Consider the following 22,179-nt stretch of genomic DNA (forward strand, 5'->3'; position numbering starts at 1 on the left):
CAGAACATCTGGGGTTGAATAAAACTTTTGCTGAATGCAAGCTTGGGTTTCAACGTGCATATAACCTTGTCTGAATTCTTGGCAGCCTTCCCTGCATCCTGAGACCCAACAGTGTGGATCCCTGACCCTGGAATGGTCAGCCTTGGAGCCAGAGATGGCTGGAAGCTCCAGGCCATTAACATGGAAGAAGCCTATATGGCAGGTCTGTGTCAGGATCAGAGATCCTCAAACAATGTCATTTTCACAGAGTAGGGGTAGGTCCAAGCAGTATCCAGTTCTTCATTTGAAAAAATGAATTTTTCTGTAAACTGAAAACTCTGCTTTTCAGCCAGCTCTGGTCCAGATATGACACATTATACCAATGTCTGTGTCTACAACACTTACGTCTTAATCATTGCCCATCGTGTACCCTATGCACTGAAGGATACAAGGATGCTTGAGAAAAAAGAGCACATGATATATTTAAATTCAGTATCATTAGGCAGTGAATTAAATATTGAATGTCTTAGCTTATATATAGATAGATATATCTATCCATGTATGTATATTTAATGTCTTAGCATATATATGTATGTGTATATATATATATATGTATGTATATATATATATATGTATGTATATATATGTATATGTATAAGTATAAAAGCTAAACTTTCTCTAATAAGGAACTATTCATTAGATTGCAGGGCTACTAATACTTGTTTGAAACTTTTTTCACGCCTAGTTCTAAAAAGTCTTATCTGAAATAAATTAGCCTAAAAGATGGAAGTTTGACAAACTTATAAGCAACTGAAAATGTTTTGAACATTAATTATAATTATTGCTATACACTCCAGCCATATTTTCTGTCAAAAATAGGTTAATATTTCATTCATATTTATATGTGGTATAGACATAAGATTTTTAGAAAAGTGAGGATTGTTTCCCAAGTAAACTAGGGTTTGGCAGGCATTACAGTTCAGATCATCTGATTGTAAAACATGTAAAGTTTCTGTTAATATTCATGGCAATCTAAACTTAACAAACAAGTTAAATTCTTTCTGGCTTTTATTTATGCAATTTTTTCTGGACTGGTGCCAAATTATGTTCTGAAGAAATAGAGGGAACTGGTTACTATGTAAAAAGCATCAGCTGCACAAAAAACACATGAAAGAAAAGTTACTTAGTAATTGAAAGGAAGGCTCTTCGCATTCCTCTTCTTGCTTGCATGTCCATCACTCTATCACTCACATGAGTGCCAGTTCTTGAAGGAGGTTTAAGACTTAAAGCACTGCATATAGCATAGTTCAAGAATACACTAAGACATACTTTTTAGTAATTTGGTGTTGATTCCTTCCTTCCAATGTTCATACATTCTTTTTTTAAATCTTGAAAATAAAATGTTTCTTGTTCTACAAATAATTTGTTTCACTTGATAAACTTCTTTTCACTTTAGAGAAAAGCACATATTATGAAGATGGTTGTGGCTAAATGCTCGCCTGTCTGTTTTTTGGAGCAGGGAACACAACTTTGCTGTGCATTTATACAGCATATGGCACTGGAGAGTGTCTGTCCATTACTGGAGCTCCCATGCATTTCCTCCATGCAGATAATGAATACTACTAATAAGTGTCTGACCATAGTGTGCAGGCTCAGGAATCCTATAAATACCATTAACACCAAAATGTGTTATGTAATCCATCAAATATTTAACAACTTAAAATACCAATGTAATTTCTAGAATTAACAGTACAACCAGTTTGCCATTGCTAAATTGCTGGAACACTAGTTGGTAGATTATTTTGAAACTGCTGGGGTATTGTCCACAATAAATCTGTGGTTTAGCATGGTTTTAAGAAAGCAAGGCAGAAGTCTCACTGGAAGAGTCTATCATTTAAACATTGTATAGTGTTACAATAATTATAAATCAATGTAAATTGCAAAATTGCTAAAATTTTAGTGAAGTACGTAGGAAACTTTGGAGTGCCTGATCAGTCAGTTCACTTATATGTATTACCATCCAGTAAAAACTTGAATATTTCACATATTTTTTAAAAATTAGGTTCTTTAGACAATAAGTCTGTGCATATTAGTGATTTAAGTCATCTTACAGAATAAAAATGAAACTCTTTCAGAGGCTTAGCTATCACAATATTTTCTCCTTGGATGCTATGCAGTTATGATAGGAGAGCGTTCTCAAATGCATATGGTCAGACAGTGACTGGAATATTGATAATATGAGTAAGTTCTGTAAATCTACACTGAAAATGCTTGGTTCAGTAAGATGGCCCACTCTTAACAAAATTCCACAGAGACAAAAGCAGAAACCAGATATACAAGGTTGAAAGCACTGTCATGATAGGATGATAGTTTTACGCTCAGAACAATTCAGCAGGTGCTGCACTGTAGCAAAATGTCAGCAGAATTTTTCCTGAATTCTTTTCCAAGCAATTGTTTTTCCTTATCAAAGAAGAAGGGTAACCCTAAGAGTTGTCAGTACTCAGGCATTCCATTTTGGGGAGAAGAGTAGCCATAGACAGATTTATTTGGATTCTCAAGAAATGTTTCAGGTTGTCATTTTTCTTGTTTCTGTAAATCACTTGGAAGTATGTATTTAGATCTCAACAGTTCTTTTAACTACAAGGCATGACATTGCCTCATGTTAAATTTAATGAGCTGATCTCTCTCTATCCCTTTGTGTTCTTTGAGGCCCTTCTGGGTTGTTTTGATGCCAAGCCCTCGTTATAGACTTAAAGAAAAAAAGTTCATCTAATACTAAAATGTTTTTCCTGTGTATATTATACTTACCTGGCCACCGATGCTACTGGACTGATTCAGGCCAATGATAAATGGATACCCTAGACCACGCAGGCAAGGTTCTTAGACCAGGCAAGGTTCCCTAGACCAAGGGTGTCAAACTCCCCTGGGGAGCTCCATGGGGCTAACTGGGACGCAGCAGAGCAAGTGGTGGTGGTGTTAACCACTGCAGGTTCCTGAGCAAAGGGGATTAAGGAACCCATCACTTGCCCCTCTACCACCAACATGCACATATAGGTGTGCAGGGGTCCATATATCAGAACTCAGAGGCAGGCCCTGCCCCCACCCACCCTGCCCCTGAATTCCTGGTACCTCCAAGAGGCCCATGAGATGGATGATAAGGCACTATGGGCTGGATACAGCCCATGGGTTATATCTTTGACATCCCTGCCCGAGGCCCTTATAAATCTGAGCAAAGATCTGTGTATGACACTGACATCTCCACAAGGCAGGGGTCTACCTGAAGATAGATGAAAGCTAGATTCCGTTTTATTATTATTGCAGCTGTAGTTGATCAAATCATGCCAGCTTACCTGTATGCAGAGTCAAATAGAGCTGCTTTTGATGGTTTTATTTTTCATCTGTGAAAGATTTCAGTAGGTGCATTGTCACTTGAGTACTCCTTTGCACCAGGGTCTTCCTCTGAGAGACTATCTTGTGCCTTCTCTCATTCAATATCTGTATGGGACTGCTGAGTCCTTATGAAGACATGTTCCATAACCCTTTCTCTGTTCTGAAGACATTCAGATGTTTTTTTCTGTTCACCTGGTTGGGGCAATGCCATGGAATCTCTTAGTTCATATTTGCTTGGGCCCTGGATGAAAGGAAACTGAACGAAGTTCAAACTGGATAAAATTGAGGTGAATCTCTTTGGCTTACTGAAGGAACCAGAAGTTGTGCTGAGCGTTATATCTGAATCTTCTATTTAGGGAATGTGCCTACATTTGTTATTAGTGTCTGCAGCCTCAGCATATTGTTGGACCTTCAGCTGCTGTTTGACGTTCAAATATACAGCAGTATCTAGCAACGTTTTTTTCCACTTCTGCCTGGATGCAATGGTTTGTTTTGAAAATAGTCTTTGCTACACTGAGTCTGTCACCTCCATGTTACATTCCTGCAATGTTTCTTCTGTTGGGCTATGCATTAATCAAACTAAAAACTGAAGTTCAGCAAAGTGCAGTGACCCATTTAGTTACCAATGCTCTTGAAGAGCACATAATTTCAATATTTTAAGATCTGGTACCTGTTACACCTTAAAATCTATCTGTAAACTGATGTTGACTTACAGACAGTTCTTTAAAGAGACATAAAAGAGACATCTCTCTGTGTCACTGCCACAGTGGTTGTGAACTGACATGCCTGAGCTGACTTTTCCTTTGAAGGGAAGACAACAGCTCCCAAGTGCAGGCTTGTGAACTTGCCGCCCCTTTTGGTTCAAAAAAAATTCAAATCTGCTCATCATGGCTCTCTATCTCATCAAGGCTGAGGAGAGCTGTGTTTGTGTAAAATGCAGAGTGTAGCAGTGAACAGACGCTGACTTTCTTTTGCCCTTTAATCACAAAATTACTGAGGAACCCATAAAGGGATCTGTACAAATATTTAAATTAACTATAAATTAAAACATAGGATATGATGATGATAATGCACAATGGCAGTTTATTTAATTAAATGTTACAATATTACAACCATAACAGGGCAACTTGTTACAGCATATTAGGTAGCTTTAGCTATGAAAAATGCACTTGAATTGTGAAGCAATTACCATATTTACTTGATTAAAAGATGAGCCACCCCCCGATTTTAAGTGGAGAAAGGGCTTGTCTTAGAATCGAGTGTGAGGTAGTTGTGGGGGGGGATGACGGGGACACAAGCAGTTGCTTTGGATCCAGCTCCAACCCTAACCTTGGGTTGGGGCCAGAGCTGCAGCTGCTGCCTGCCCCCCACCACCTCTGTACCCCCTGCCAAACCTCCTCTGAAGTCTCAAGCCCCCACTGCCTCCTGCCTCCCCCCTCGCTTCCCACGCCACTTCTCCTCTTCTCCGCTGCTGTACTCCCCCTATCTTAGCTCTGCCCTGGCATGCTGTTCCCTCACTGCAGCCTGGAGCACAGAGGACAGAGCATGGCTCCAGCTCGGCCCTGTAGCAGTGGTGTCAGCTCCATGCCATTATTATAGGGTAAGGCTGGGGCTGTGCTCAGTGCTCCCAGGCTCAAGCACAGACCAGCTCTGCCAGCACCAGAGCAAAGGTAAGGGGTTGTTGGAGGGATAAGCAGGGGGGAGAGACTTCAGGGGTGAAGGAGATGGGAGGAAGAAGGGGCAGGGAGGAAGAAGCAGCAAAGAGAGGGGAAAAGAGGGGGGCAGGGGATAGGGAGTGGGCACCTAATGCTTCAGAGGCTGGCGCAAAGGGGGAGTAATTGTGGGAGGGGAAACAGGCAACAGGGGGGAAAGCTGCCTGCCCCACTGCATGGTCCTCCCACCTCGACACTGCCTGCCCCCTCATCACCTGGCCCTCTACTGCCTGTCTCCCACTGCTCCCCCCACTGCCTACCCCCTTACTGCCTCTCCAACCCCCCACTGCCTGCCCTACCACATGCTCCTCAGCTGCCTCCCACAATGTCTGTCTTCTCCGTTGCCACCACTGCCCCCCTACTCACTACTTGCAGTAGTGGGGGGATGAATTCAAGATAGTCTTCCAGTAATTAGACTCTATACGTAGAAAATTATTCTAAGCATAGAAAATTTATAAATTTATTGTATAATTATTGGAGGGGCTCATGTTAAATGCAGGGTTATCTTGTAGTCAGGTAAATACAGTAGCTTATTTTGAATGTGTCCACAGTGTATAAAAGTTGAGCGTAGTTGTTAAAAAATGTGAAGTCCAGGACCCATAATTCCTAATGCCATGGGATCTCTCTCTCCCTTCCCCCCGCCTCCCCCTCCTTTTGGTTTTGTTCCTAATTTATAAAGTAGCTTAATGTTAAGAGAGACACAAGTAGTACAGAGTAAAAACAAACTCTTCAGTGAAGAAGTGCATACAGTTAGCATATTCTTTAAACTGCAGTGAAGTTTAATTTTAGGCTCTCTCTTGTGTCCTGGAATGTCTCTGGTTAGTTTGTTTAAACACAGGGTTTAAAATATTGCATTGTCAGCTCCATGCTGAGGACATTGTTCATTAATATTTTTCTATATTAAGTACGTCTCTCCTCTCCAATAAGGCTGATGTGCTATACGTTACAAACAGCTGAGAGTCTCCCTAAGACATTCCAGCTGGGAAATTTTATCTTGAACAGGCTCCAACAAGGACATGACTGTGGTGCAATTCCTTTTTTCTAGTGATGTTTAGATTAAGTCTGTCTTCCAGTTGAAGTTCTTTGAGACCAGGAATGAAACCAGAAAATGGTTATGATTCACATCAGACTGTTCAAGATACGATTCTTTTCTTATTGCTCATTTGCAACCATGAGAATAAGCCTTTTTTCTGTTTCAGAATCCATTTCTATAATAGTGGTTTTTATTACCTAGTAGGCCTAATAAATTCTGGACAAAATTAGGATCGTCATGGTAGGAGGCATCTGAAAATCACAAAAGAAAACAAATGCAAAGCTTGTATTTGTGTTTGAATGCGTAATTGAAAGCACAGCCTCTCTGGAAACTCTGCAATGGAAATCTCCTCTAAAGTTAGGAACAGACATTGCATTTGTCCCTGGACAGGTCATGGCCGCATATGTCCGGAAACAGAAACATCCCCAAATTGGCATGTATACACAACACCCTTCCAATTAGGGTTTAGTGAGTGCTTGAATGCACTGATGCTTTTCTGCCATTAATTCAGTGATGCAGTGCTGGAACAACAGTCCAGCCATACTTTGTAGTGTCCCAGGACAAACTGTTAGCACTTCTTATCCCATGAACCTTTTTAGGGTTTGTTTTTAGGGACAACAGACATGGGTGTCTAAGTGATTGCACTTTGTCCTGGGATAAAATGCTTTCTCCTGAGACAAATACATCATCTGTTTGTAACCTAAATGTAAGAGTTTGTCAAAGTAGATGAGACATCTGGACATGCTTGTTTACCCTTCCCCTTGGTATCCATTTTCTGTTGCTGTGTGAGATGGGGTACAGGGCTAGTTCAGCTGGGTCTGACCCAGTCAATCCCAATTATTATGTTCTTATGTAGATGTTCTGAAACTAGGTAGGAAATAGATTTCCTATGTAAAAAATTGTTTCCCATCCTGAACTAGGACTTTCGGCTAAAATGTCAAATCCTGGTGAACCCCAAGTCTGAAAAAAAAAACAGATTTAAGTCATTGAAACATGTTTCTTGGATAATTTTAGGATGTTTCACTTAAAAAAAATGTTTTTAAGTGAAATAACATTGTTTTTATAAAATGACTTTAAATTTAAGAAAATTCAAGCTTATCTTGGCTTGTATGGCATGACTGTACTATTTCTGCAGAGCTCTTGCATGCATTACAGAGAAACATGATCTCCCACATTGCAGGAGAGTGCCCTAACTACCAAGCAACTGGATAATATGCAGTGCGACTCTTAGGTTTTCCTGTTAACCTTGTTCCAATTTCATATAAAGTAATTAAAAATCTACTGGGCCAGAGAGAAAGCAAAAGATTGGCTTGCTTTCCTACTCATCAACATACTAACTCAGGGTGCAAGAGTCACTGCTTCACACTGAGCAGAGTTAGGATTTGAAAAGAGGTCTCCCACCTTCTCAGTGACTGCTCTGGGAGGACACACACAGAACCCAAACAGCCTCAAACAGTTTCATCCCCAGTTGCCTTTTCAGTGGGCTAAGTGTGCTCTAAGAATATCTACTGCTGAAGCTCTGAAGTATGCTCTAAGAACATCTACCCTACAGGTAGTAAGCACATGGAGTGAGAATCTGAGTGTGAGCTACGGTCTGCATCTTATGAAATGAGCTTCAGCTCATGATATACATATATATCTACTTTGGTTATTCTACAACAGTATGTTCAGTTTTAGGCCTTATAAATGGTGCAGGCTGGTCCTTGAGCCAGATTGGGTCCTGATCCAGCTCCAGCTGGCATCTGTATGCCTGGATCAGGACCTGGGCCACATCCATTTACCAATCTAGAATGCTATCCAGCCTCCAAGGCTCCCCATAGGTCTTGAACTTTGACAACAGGGAAGCTCCGATTGTTACCACTGCTCCCACACCACCACATTTTCAGCTCACTGGGGATCTTTGCAAGCTGGATGGCATATCTTCTCTGACTGGATCTGGGCCATGGACTAGGGGCTGTGTGCCTCTGGTTTATAAGGTACAAATTTACCCTGTCTTCTATGAGAGCTAGGGAGTTTCAAGACCAGAGAGGTTTTAGACATGCCCACCAGCAGAAACATGGGTCCCTAGGGGCTTTAGACATGTATATGGTTAGTCGTTAGCTGAAGTTTTTGAGAATGTCAGTAGAATCTAAATTGGCAGCTAGACACCATTATAAATCTATTCACTAATAGACTGAGCATATTTGATTTGGAAATTGTGGAAAGACAATAAGCTTCTTAGGACAGGGATTGTAATGTATTGTGTGTTTGTATAATATACTTAGCATGAGGTCCAGAGGCAGACCATTGAATTGGCTTGCTCTGGCTTCAGAGGTGTGAGTTTGAATCCTCCACTGCACAGCTGCCAAAGAAAACCTGGCCCCTGTCACCTGGGGCACTTTTACATGTGCTCCAGGGGCTGGGGTGGGGGGCATGTGGAGGGAGAGCTTTAATTAGAGAAGCTGCTCTAATTAAATGCCATGGCATCTCATACATTAGCATCCCTGTGCTTCAAAAGAGCAGCAGGGTTGCTTGAAGTAAAGCTTGTCCAACAAGCTTTAGTTCAAGCATCACTGCTGCCATTTTGAAGTGCAGGAAAACTGACAGAAAAGACATGGGAGGGTGCTTATTGTGATAATTACCACGCTCTAGCTGGCTCGATTAATCGAGTTTGCTCTGACACACTGTAATTACAGTGCATCAGAGCAGGCTCCATGCTTATGTACAGAAATCCTTGGGCTGGGGAATGATGCTAGCCACATCAGTTTCTTATGTGCTGTTGGTTATAGAAACTTCTGTGCCATGAGCTATGAGGTTTGAGAGAACTTTTGACCCTGACAAGGGGCTTTTAATGTTCCCACACTGGAAATATTAAACAATAATAAACATGCAAACCTGCAAGGTTATATTTAGAGTCAATCCACAAATAATAGGAAAAATGACCAAGTAACTGCATAATGCTTATGCATTCTAAATTTGTGCACCTCCCTGATTTATTGATAGAGGATATTTTTTCTCAATGGCCAATGTTTGGTGGTTATTACATCTAATGAGCCATTCTACATATTTTTATTCTATGAAGAGAGTCTTTCTGTTCTTCATTACACATATAAAAACTAATAGCGGTACATCTATGACTTATAAGCATGGGTGAACCTATTTTTATTTCCCTTAATTTCATGGAACACAATAAAGTGTTGTTTAAGCTTTGTACATAATGATCCACCGTTATGGTCACTATCACAAAAAGAGAAACCGGAGTCATAGATTAACTCAGTAATTAGGACTGCTGATTTACGGTCTGGGCCTCCAGGGGTCCTCTATGCCCTTAACACCTTTGGGGCTGTGTGGAAGTGGAAGGTGCTCAGCACTTTATAGAATATAACCAGCAGTTTACAACAGCTAATTTTTTGTCTAATGCACTCTTCTTCAGATACCAACATTCCTTTACACTGATTGTCTGGCAGGCATTTTTTTCAATGGTGATGCAATGACATGGCCATTTGGGAAGGCTAATAAAACTATTCCAAATCCTCAGAGATTCTTGGTAGCAATAGGCAAAAGAAAATGCTGCTTTTTTGCTTCTTCCAGGAATAGCTGTGCAGCCATTTCAGTACTTACCTTTAGTTGGATACCTCAAGGAATATAAAATGTGAAAAATAAAGAATGAATTGTGTTGCTTTCTGTTTAAATTCTCAGAAACTCCAGTTAAATTATTTGGAGTTGTTATAAAGCTAGCAGTACCCACAGTATTGAGGTTTTTGTCCAAGATTCTCAGCATGGATCACAAACACCAGTTAAATCTTAACAGCAGCCTATATGTGATAGATAGGTCTTTTTATATCAGTTTTACAGTTGGAAAAACTGAGGCATAGAGAAGCTAATTATCGTGCCCTAGGCCATTCACCCAAACAGTATAAGAGGAAGATAGAACTCAAGAATCCTTGCTTCCAATCCCTTGCTCTGATTACTACATAACACATTTGTTTCTTATTTTAAAATAGGTTATTATATATGTCCTGCTAACTTTTCAGAAATAGTCATTGTGTTGGAAGTGTCCAATTGTTAAGTCAAATTTAAAATCCAGGCATTTAATTTCATGATTTCTGCTTTGTTTTTGGTAGGTGTATTGTACAACCTGTTACAAAAACCGTATCTGCACATTCCTGGTTTGCTAAAAAAACCCTGCAGCCTCTAACACTATGTTTATACAGGTCAGTTTCTCCACCATTCCCAAAATAATCAGAGCATTTGTTGTATATTATAAATATCTATATAGAGCTGCTAGTGCTCTGCTCTCTGCAGAAAGTCTAGTTCTGGTATTTAAACCTCTCCAGAGGATGGGCCTGAAGTATCTGAGTGCTCATCAATGTTTCAGTGGAATGTAGCTGTTGAGGGAGGTCATAGTTGTATGGGGAGAGATCAGAGGCAAAGGCTTGTGAACCCAGGAGATGGGATGTGGTGCTTAACCATGTCTTATTGCAGAAATAGCTGCTCCTTGCACTAACACTAATCCTAGAAAGACTTTGTATTTTTTCTTAACTTTATTCCCATTGACTCCAGTGGGAGCACTGGGAATGTACAAAGCTGAACACATTCATACATTTTTCAGGATTGATGCCTAAATACAAAATTAATTTCTTCAATTTTTCTTTCCCTCCATAACTTCTTCACACAATCACTGAGACAAGCAAACACAGATGAACAAATGAGGCATAAACTGTCACTCAAATACCCAACAGCATAGGAAAGAAGAGAAATAATAATAATGTTTTTAACTACCTGGTAGGAGCTCAGATTTTATCCCAATAGGATAAATACCTCATCAAATCAGATGAACAGCAATAAAGCTATATTGAAATGGTGACAATTATACATTTCCAAGAAAGGCTTCATTCCATTTGAGCTTTCAGTTGAAAACATTGCATTAAGTAGATGGAATTGACAGAATTTTTATTTGATGTTGGTGCTAGCTCTGTATATCTAGTAAAATAAAATCCAGGCAGCGTAGTGATGTTATTCTCTCAGTTCCTTTTTTTTAATCCCATTTTTGTATTGAAAGCAGCCATCTGTCCCTCTGAAAACAATCACTGAAGCAGCTGTGCGTGTTGTGCCATCAATAACAAAAGCTTCCACTTCATACCAGAGGATAGCAGTCTGGAGGTCGCTCAGAGTTATAAGGATGATCAGGGTCAAATGACACCTGATGCCACTCTGTATGGGGAAAATAAAACTAGGATTATACTGCCTTTATGAGCACATTGACTAGTAGAGGAGTAGGGTCATTCTTTGTCTGTGCTTTTTCTTTAGGAGCCATGGGAATGCATGTGTGTATTTTAGGTATATGTCATTATTCTCTCTCCCTCAGGGTGGAAAAAATAACACAACCCTAAGCCTCCAAAGCAATATATAAAGCAAACACGGTACAGCATCTTTTTTTGAAGCGAAAACAAAGTGGTACTGGTAGTCAGCAATATAATCTAATAGTTCAAAGTGTACAATATCAAACAATCTGAGTGTCCTATAGCAAACCTTTACATACAGTGCCATGAAACATGCTGTTGATGTTGCATCAGCAGTGTACTGTACATCCCTGTGTTGCCTATGGGAACAGAGAACATTATCTCTAGGGCCTAATTTTGATCACAGGCCACAGATCTTGGAGTGGTAAAGAACCTCACGCTTACTTTTCATGAAGTGCTCTGCTTAGTGCATGGTGAAGGTGGAGCGAAATAGAGGGATGTACATTCCATCAAGGGATGGAATTGTCCTTTTCACAGAGCAGCTGTCATTAATCTCATCCCCGAATCTTTTCTTCCCTATTCTGGGTCTATATGCAAAACCCAGATCAGAGCTAATATAGGCCTAAGTTGTATTAGCCCCTTTTGCTGATACAGCCCAGAAAGGAGATAAATGTATAAGGTCAGTTTACTTTTGTTAGAACAGCACTATGCAAGGTGCATGAAGGCAGTCTAGTCTTTCTCTCTTAGCTCCTAATTGCCTGTAGCAGAAGTCTTTACCTTATCAGGCCCCTTTTCATGCTGTCCTGGCTGAGTGCTTCACCAGAAATATGCAGCCTTTAGACTTTTCCTTGGATAACACTCATCTAAGAAGCAACTTGACTTTAGCAAGGCTTTTGATGCAGTCTTCCTAAACATTCGTGTAAGCAACCTAATGAATCCAGGTTTGAGGAATGGACTATAAGGTGGATAGAAAACTGGCTGGATTGGCAGGCTGAAACGATAGTAATCAATAGCTCAATGTCTAGTTAGCAGCCAATATCAAGTGGAGTGTCCCAGATGTTGGTTCTGGGGCAGGTTTTGCTCAACATCTTCATCAGTGACCTGGAAGATGGGGTGGAGGGCACCCTCAGCAAGTCTGCAGATGACACCAAGCTGGAGGGAATAGTAGATACTCTGGAGAGTAGGGCTAAGAGTTGGAGAGACCTAGACAAATTGGAGATTTGAACTAAATGAAATCTCATGAGGTTCAGTAAGGACAAGTGTGAAGTCCTGCAATTAGGATGGAACAATCCCATGCACTGATAAAGGATAAGGACTGACTGGCTAAGCAGCAGTTCTGCAGAAAAGGACCTGGGAGTTACAGTGGACAGTAAGCTGAATATGAGACAACAGTGTGCCCTTGTTGTGAAGAAGGCAAATGACATACTGGGCTGCATTAGTAGATTGAGGGAAGTAATTTTTCCCTTCTATTCAGCACTGGTGAGGCTACATCTGGAGTACAGTGTCCAGTTTTGAGCCCCCACTACAGAAGGGGTATGGACAAATTTGGGGGAGTCCAATGGAGGGCAATGAAAATGGTTAGGGAGCTGGGGGACATGAGTGCTGAGGAGAGGCTGAGAGAACTGGGCTTATTTAGTCCAGAGAAGAGAAGACAGGGGGTGGAGGGGATTTAATAACAGCCTTCAACTATCTGAAGGGTGGTTCCAAAGAGAATGGAGCTTGACCTTTCTCAGTGGTAGCAGATGACAGAACAAGGAGAAATGGGCTTAAGTTGCAGCAAGGGAAGTTTAGGTTCGATATTAGGAAAAACTTTCTTATGGAGGGGATAGTAAAGCACTGGAACAAGCTACCCAAAGTGGTTGTGGAATCCACATCCTCGGTGGTTTTTAAGACCCGGCTAGACAAAGCTTTGGCCGGGGTGATCTAGCTGGGGATGGTCCTGCTTTGAGCAAGAGCTGGACTAGATGACCTCCTGAGGTCCCTTCCAACCCTAATTTTCTATGATTCTATGATTCTACCTTTTACTGCAGACACAGGGACAACCTATCACAAAACGTGTTTGGATGGAGACACAGGCCATGTCCAGATGAGCAGAAGCATGCACTTGCAGTGGCACATTTTTGTGCTGCTACTTTGTGATGCAGTACATACCCCTGCATGAGTGCTTTGTTGTGGGACAAATTGTCTTGCCTGGGGCAAACCACCCATGCTCAACTCCTCCCATCTCTCCAGCCAGGGAAAGGTGGAGGCTGGGGACAGCACCTGTGTTGGCCCCAGTAGTATTACCTGGTGTCATGGTGGCATATTGAAGCAGCAGGAGCACAACTTGGGCAGCACAGAGGCCTGGCTGGCAGCCAGACTTCCTCTGGAGGGTCAGGCCTCTGTTTCTGAAAAGGCATGCTTTCTTTGCATATGTTGTGACATTTTTTCCAGCATTGTTTTTTTCATAGATTCATAGATTGTGAGGGGCTGGAAGTGACCTCACAAGATCGTCTGGTCCAGCCCCCTACACTAGGCAGGAAAGACAACTAGGGTCAGGTGATCCCAGCAAGGTGACTATCCAGTCTCCTCTTGAAGATTTCCATGGTAGGTGATTGCACCACCTCTGAAAGGAATTTATTCCACAGTCTGGACACCCTAACTGTGAAGAAGTTTTTCCTAGCATTAAGCCTGAAACGGTCTTCCAGGAGTTTGTGGCCATTACTCCTGGTTTTCCCCAAGGGTGCCCTGAGTTTACCGAGCCCTTGAAATAATCCCCTGATATAGTGGTAAGCTACTACCAAGTCCCCTCTCAGCCTTCTCTTTTTTAGGCTGAAGAGGCCCAAGTACCTCAGCCTTTCCTCATATGGCTTGCCTTGCAAGTCTCTGATCATACGGGTTGCTTTTCTCTGGACTCTCGCAAGCTTTTCCATGTCCTTGTTGAAGTGCAGCACCCAGAACTGGACACAATACTCCAGCTGTGGTCTCAGTCCCAGTAGCAAATTTAGTTGCTGCACAGCAAATTTGCAGCACACATTTTAACATTCACTGTGTGCAGTTTATGGCACCACAAACCGCACGCCCCGATCACCTGGACACAGCCACAGATTCCGCAACTGGGGGGATACAAACTCCATATGCTGCCACCTCAGAGGGAGTTCACCTTTGGATGTGGGGTAGGATTCGTGGATAAACAACATGGCTTGGACAAACTGCAGGACAACCATGGCTGCAGCAACAAAGGAATAAACCTAGAATAATAGTGCAACCCATGGACCTTCAGCTGTCTTTCCCCAGTACAGCAAACTCACAGTACACACAGAAAATGTTCTTGTTGCCATCACTTTGTTTCTGTTCAGTAGAAAGATGCTGATACAGCAGATACTGATCTTTTCATAAAACAAAGAATTCTGTACCAAGCTGTTCCTCCCCACTTCTTCCCTCCCTTTTTTCAATATGAAGACATCTGTTTTTTCAAGTATAGCGATGAAAGCTTGTTGCATCGGTTTTGATGATAATATTCCTACAGCCTATATATTTGTTCTCTCAGGTTCTTTGCTGTTTCATATTCTGCTGTCTAGTGCCTGTCAAGATCATGACCTAATTTGGCTACGTAATTTGCTATTTTATTAAAGGAAAAAGTCAGTAGACTTTGGGGGAAATCTGTAGGCAATAAAAGAAATTAAAATATTAATAAAGGATAGAAACTGTGAATACATTTCTAATTCACTCTCTCAAGTTCTGTATGGTGATGCTGTAATTTGTGCCATCTCATAGACCAGTATTCACATAGCATTTACAAGCATAAGGCTGATGTTTTAGATGTCTACCACCCAGTGTGAAAGCTATCAGAGCTGAAAAAAAATCACTTAGTGCTTGATGCTACAAAGTGCTGAACACCTTCAATGTGGGAGTCATCTCCACCTCCCACTGAGCACCCCCACTGATGAAAGGGTTTGGTACCACTCAGGATCAGACCCTTAAATATATTATTTTCTGGAAGCAGTTCTCCTGTAAAATTTGCTAATTCATTTCACAGTGTGATCATACCGATTCAATAAATTATTCATGCTCTTTTACTTTATAATTTTTTCCTTTAACTTATAACCTTTAAGTTAACTTGTTTAAAGCTAGCTTGTTCTATAAGGATAACTTGTGGCAAGAATTGCTATTATTTCCAGAGAATGCCACAACAGGCTTTCTCTGTTCTGGCAGTTCTGCCAAAGTTGCTTTTACAGTACTTTCAGAGGTCAGCAGACTCTGATGAGTGGTTAGTGGCTCAGAACTTAACTGCTATTTTTGTCCGGCTATGTGATTTCTGGGAAACGTCTCTGAAATCCATCCTTCTCTTCATTTTGTCATAACCCCATGGGGACTGGATTTTTGCTTCTCAGCATGAACAGGAGCATTGACTTTGGCGCATAATGTTGAAAATGAACTCTAGTATTAGACTACAGTGTTGATTTGGCTTCATCCTGGAGAGATTACTCCCACAGTTATGTAGCATCAGACTTGAAATGGCAAGAAAGTGCAATAAACAAAGGTTTTCTTCAGCTATAGAAATTTACATTTTAAATTTCATTGAGTAGCAGCCAAGAGATGATTATAAGGCATGTGTTACTGTCAGATAACACCTACCTCTGGGGTATAATGACACTTGAGACAGAGAGATGAGAATTACCCCTAAGTAATAATACATAACTATTGTACATTTCTTTTGTCGTATATACCCTTGGGTGTGTGGTGAAGCATAAGGTCAGACATCCAGTCCTCGTTTCCATTGAGAACACACAGTAGCTATATACTCAGTATTTATCATTAAAGTCAGTTGTTTAATATTCTGGTTGACTGAGGTCTGCCCTATTGAAATATAATCTCATGATCACCTAGACTTAAGGCTAATCTTTGATTAGCTCAGTGGCAATAGAGGACTACCAGCACCTGACTGGATCAGATCTTCCATTCCCTTGTTTAAATCAAAGGCATTTGGAAGTAACTTAAAGGATCCTAATGTCAAGTTTATGAGTTAATTGAACTCCAATCTCTTCATGTCCTCCTCAGGAGCACCAAGTTAGATCAGAGTCCTGTAGCTATCACTTTCCTCAGGTTGGAAATCCATGTTCCTCTCTCACCAGACCAGGCACTAAGCTCATAGAGTGCTGCAGATTCCTGCAGTATCCCTGTAGGTCTGGGTTTAGCTGAGTGCCTGCAGTCCTCCTCTCCTAGGGACAGTGACAGGGTTAATCACCGACAAGCCAGCTTTCATAATGTGCTGGTACTATTTATCCAGAACAAAAGCCTTACAGAGGAAACATCTGAAAAGAATAGAACAGCTTATCTACATGTCTGTCTTACCAGGTATTCACGTAACTTCCGATGGATACCCTGATGGGGCTAAAATACTTCAGCCTCTCTTGTGCATGTTTGCATAATTACAGTGTTTCAATCATAAGAATATGCGGTGGGCCTATATAGAGAGAAAAGGGTAATACAGAGATGAATTCAGCTCAAATTCAGGGGGAAGAGTCTAACAGGCAAAGTAACCAGTCCCCAAACAGAGGTTTCTATTAAGCTTTCTTCTAAATCCCAATCTGGGGTTTGGGAAGAAATGTGGAACATTTTTTTAAATATACATTGAACTGGACATGTCAGAGCAATACGTCTGTGATGTGAAGAGGATCAGTTAAGCCTAAAAGGACAGATTTGGAAGCTGTCAGTGTCAGTGGTAGATGAAAGCATGGAAGCTGTTGGGTTGCCAAGGGAACCATATTGAAGTGGAAGAGAAAGGGACTGAGGACAGAACCAGGAGGATCAGGAATCACCAAAGGAGATGTGAAAGAGCAGGCAGTCAAGAAGTTAAAATAGAGACTGCCAGAAGCCCAGAAACAAAGAGGCATGACTTACACCGTTAAAGGTAGCAGATGATGCACATTAAGCTCAAAGGATAGGACCATCGTATCAGCCATGAAAAAGGTCATTAGTCACCTTGGCAAGGTTGGAGCTGGATTGGAGAGGATAAAAGAGAGAGTGGGAGGAAAGGAACTTGGGACAACAGGAATAAATAGGTTGAGCCTGCTGTTCCCATCTTAATCTCCTCAGGGTTACTCAGGGGAAGCATGGTAATAGTTTGTATAATCTCATCCTTCAGATTTTTCCTTGCAGCCTATTTCTACCATGATACCCACAAAATATTACAAAATTAGAAATGCAAATACTATTATTCTCCAATTTACTATTATTCTATTAAAATATAGCAGTAGTGAAGACAGTGAGCAGTATGTTTACGTACCAGTGTAAAGGGTTCAGCCTTCCCATTGGTTTTATTTGGAGACACCACTTCAGAATGCAACCACTGGTGGTTGTTTCCTACGTAACAACAGTCTATTAGATTGGTAATTGAAAAGAGGCTTATGGAATCTGTATTTGTATCACTAGTCCTCTCCTGAATCCCGACATTTTACTTTTCACTATTGTGCTGTTTTGTTCTCTATACTCTTTTGAAAAAGATGGTCATAGAAATCCGATTGAGGTAACCAATTTAAGGTTTCTAGTTTTCTAAGATTATATTTTCATTTGGGAGGTGCAATAGATCAGTGGTTCCCAACCTTTTATTTCCTGCAGACTGACACGGAAGCGGGACGGGGCACACAGAGCTGGCTGCCTCCCTCCCGGGGCTGCCCTGCCCCCCCCAGATTTAGCCCCACATGCCCTGGAAGCCACTTGCCTGGGGGGTCTGAACAGGGGGCTCATCCCATGACCCAACAGCCAGTCTTTCGCAGCCCAGTACCGGGCCGTGGCCCAGTGGTTGGGAACCTCTGCAGTAGATCACATTTATATATATATATACACATATATGTATATGTATATACATATACATATATATATGTATGTATATATGTGTATATATATACATATATGTATGTGTGTGTGTGTGTGTGTGTGTGTGTGTGTGTATAAATTGTATTGGTATATATTTATATATAGGAGATGGGTTTGAATACTGTCAGTGGAAAGTATGCATAAAGGCAAACTGATCATTGCCATGGCAACATAAATGCATGCCTTTTGGAAATACATAGAAGTTTCAAATGAAAGTCCTGAGGTGTATTGACTGAATCTGGGACAGGAGAATTTCTGTTGCATTAGAGTCTTTGTTGGTTTCAAAAGGACTTACTTAAAAAAGGAGTAGGAGGAGAGGCAGAGATTAAGGACAGACTTTTCAGTACACCAAGGTTATACTCACTGAAACAGAGGGCAGGATTAGGGAATTGATTATAGCTACCTGAATCTTTTCTTGACCCTGAAGTAGGTTAGAGCAATCGAGGGGCTGTTCTAACTTGCACTGGTTGGCGAGTCCCCAAAACACCCCTTAAAAACCTGCCATCAAACCAGAAGGCACCAACATGCCCCTAGTATGCTCCTTATGTGAAATGAGGCATGATAAGCCTGCCCTGTTAGTTGCTGAGTTTTCCACTAGGCCACAAGAATCACCAGGTTGGAGGGTTCCATCCAGACTTCTTTCCCTTTGCACTCTCAAAGTAGAGCCACGTCTGTAGTGTGCTGCTTGGATTGCAAACAATATGAGCAGTTCCTCTAATTCAACAGTACTCAACCTATCCAGCCCTGCAGGCTGGATGAGTGGCATGGGGCCAGTCCACAGGCTGGATCCTGCACATGAGGTTGGGGTGCAGGGTTAGTCTGTGGGTGCGATCCAGCCACAGAGTGACCCAGCAAGCTGGCCTGACCCCACACACCCAAGTTGGGCTGTTGAGCACCCTGGTACACCAGTCTGACTGATGCAGTTTAGCACACAGGGCCACATTATAAAAGCCACTGCCTGCAGATCTTCCCACAGCTCCAGAAATTTGGCAGCAGGAGAGTAACACTGCTACCACTCCTCTGATGTCAAAGTTGGGAGACACATGGCCTAGATGACACCGCTCCACAGGCTGGATCTGGCCCACAGGAAGGAGGTTGAGTACCACTGCTCTAATACATGATCTGAGGAATTCTCTTTTTAGAAAATTTCTAACTCCAAGGAGCATAGGTCAAAGACTGAACTGATTGTATTTTCAGACACTGCAGAAACTAAGGTGCTTTCACAAAGCCAGAATTTACAAATAGTTAGCTCATTGAACTCTTCCTGACAAGAAAGAGTGTGTAGAAAGTGATTACAGTTTTGGGAAAACTAGACCTAGGGGGATCTTGGAGAATCTTCGATTCAGGCAAAATATCAGTTGATTTCAGTGGAAGCTTTCCTTAAGAGTGAGGGAATCATCTAATCAGAGCTGTCAGTGCTGTGCTATCCATGGGCGACTGGTGCCTCCAGTCAGTGGGGGGGTGGGGGGACAGGTGTCCCCCACGTCCAGTTGCACCGTCCTGGAAGCAGCATTCCCTCTAAACTGGCTTAAAGAGGGAACACTGCCCAGAAGTGCCAGCAGTGCACCCAGAAGGGCCAAGGATGTGCCAGTGGCACTTCTGGTGCCCCCACTCCCCAGCCGGTGCTCTCAGGGGTGGCAACAATATTCCCACCTGCCCCCCCTGCCACTGCCTAAGCAGGGGATGCTGGCTGTGAAGGGGTGCACCAGGACTCTCAAGAGGTGCGCATGCACCTCCTACACGTCACCACTGGCGCTATTTTAGCGTATAGTTATTCTCCCTACTTAGTTTTATGCTCCATTCACAGAACTGGTCAATCTCAATAAATATGAAGATAAATTTGTGGAGTGATCACAGTGGGTGTGGAAAACCAGGACTCTAAAGAGGACTAGAAGGCAATACTGGAGGGGACCATAGAAAGGTCAAACCACTGCTGCAAGAGCACTAGATTACAACCCACATTATAAATGCCTATGTCTCTCTCCCCTTCACAATACAGAAATATTCCCTTTCAGATGGAAACTTCTACCACAAAGTTTCCAAGAAGGTATGTTCTGCTTTACAGTACTTAAAAAAAAAAAAGAGCAAGAGCAAGCAAAGTTCTGTCTTCTGTACTTTCCTAATCAGGAGCTGGATCCTGCTTGATTACTTCATTCACCTCTGTAGTCTGTATTCAGACAGATAATCCTATTGATTTCATGGATACTACTCATGAGAGTAAAAATGATTCACAAGTAGGTTTTGCAGGATCAGGCAGTTAGCTGCTATTACACATATTACATGTACTGCTCAAAGTACAGCATTATTTCTCATGTTTGGATTTTGGAGTTTGCTTTCTTGTATTGTAACAGCACAGAAATCTCTCAGCTACTGTTTCCTAATCTGTTTCTCAGTTAAATATACATATGGAGATATTGGTTAACTAAGGCTTTTCATGGAATAGCCCTCATGACCATTTCCATCTGGGCTAATTATCAGTGCATTTGGAATGCAGGGTCATCCATGCTTCTTTGGAGTTGACTGTTCAGTTCATCACAGGCAGACATCTTAGGGAGAAGATCAGAAAGAAATCAATACAGTTTGCAGGATTCTTATGCTGGGTTCATCCCTGCATTATGATTTTGGTTGAGAAATATGTAATTTCTCTCTCAAATTGTGAAGTATATCTCATACCAACTGGGCAATAGGTGCTGCGCTAATCTACAAACAATTTTAGGTTCATGTTTCGGTAGTGCTTTGATTGTGTATTTGCCACTAGGTCTGTGCATAAAGCAGTGCATTGTTCTGCTTCTCTAGTTGAGGTCCAAAAAGCAGACTGTTGTCTCCAAGGAAAAGTTCCTGTCTTCCTCAAAGAGGTCAATAGCCTGTGCCAGTCTAATGCCTCGAGGAATATATGCCTCTCAGCAGGCTAGGGAGGGACCATACCAAGTATTACCACCATACCCATACACATAGGAATTGAGTTGAGAAGGAGGTATAGCAAGCCTCTGAGGTTTGAGCTCACATGCATCTACTCACTGCAAATGGTTGGTATAAGGTAGGGGTGTCAAAGGTATGGCCTGCAGGCTTCATCTGGCCCTTGGACCCTCTTTACCCAGTCTGAAGACGCGATAGAGAGGTTAGGAACTTGGAGGCAAGGTCTGGCACTGAATTCCCAGAGACAGAGTTCCAGTGGGCACCCATGTCAATGAGGGAGCAAGCAACAGTTGTGTTAACTCCCATGCTACCACTTACCCTACTTTTGTCACTGGGTCTGGCGCAGCCTGTGGTAGCAATCAAGCTTGACACCCCTGGTATAAGCTACTGGCATTGTTTTAGCCAGAGGTGCATCATCTTTAACAAGAGACAAGAAGCTGGTTGATACAACATCCCATGTAATAGATTTTGTTTTAAACAGAAAAAGATGGACAGCAAAGAAAAAGCAAATAAAAGGAAACATTTTTTTTAAATCTTAGGCTGGACTTCAACTTGAAGAAGAGACAGAATATCAATCCTGCTTATGAACAAGTTCAGCCTATTTGATTTTGCTTATATTTGTCCTTTAACTGAGTAGGGGGGCCTACAGTATTGTACCTCAATTCATATTTGGTTTACAGCATTCATGTTAGATACTCAGTCTAGTGTGGCTTCATATGCCCATGCCAGTGATTCTCAAATAGGGTGCCAGAGCACAGCTGGTGGCCAGGAGGCTGCAAGCCACACTGCAAGTAGCCTGGACCCTGTGGCTGGGTACAGCTGCCCAAAGCTCAGGGAAGGGGCTGCGTCAGTGCAATCCCAGGCCCTCCCTCTGCTGTCCACTTGGAGGCATGCATGCAGCCACCTCCAACAACAAGGATTGGGCCCCTCATGGCTGCCCTGCGGTCTGCCCCGGGCATGCCAAGGTGAGATGTGCGTCGGGATTGGCACTCCAGCCAAAAACCTTGCCAACCCCTGTTATAAGCTGTATCTTCACTATCATTTAGTTTGAGTATCACATCCGTAAATA

At 42.0% G+C, this 22,179-nt stretch overlaps 1 protein-coding gene across 1 annotated transcript in view; it reads left to right on the forward strand.

Moving 5' to 3' along the window:
• The window catches only part of CHN2 (chimerin 2), a 292,674-nt gene that overhangs the window by 208,178 nt on the left and 62,317 nt on the right, over positions 1–22,179 (forward strand). The gene's annotated exons all lie outside the window — the stretch shown is intronic.

This window comes from Gavialis gangeticus, unplaced genomic scaffold, assembly GCF_001723915.1.
Source record: "Gavialis gangeticus isolate Ggan-Ray unplaced genomic scaffold, GavGan_comp1, whole genome shotgun sequence".
NCBI lineage: Eukaryota > Metazoa > Chordata > Crocodylia > Gavialidae > Gavialis > Gavialis gangeticus.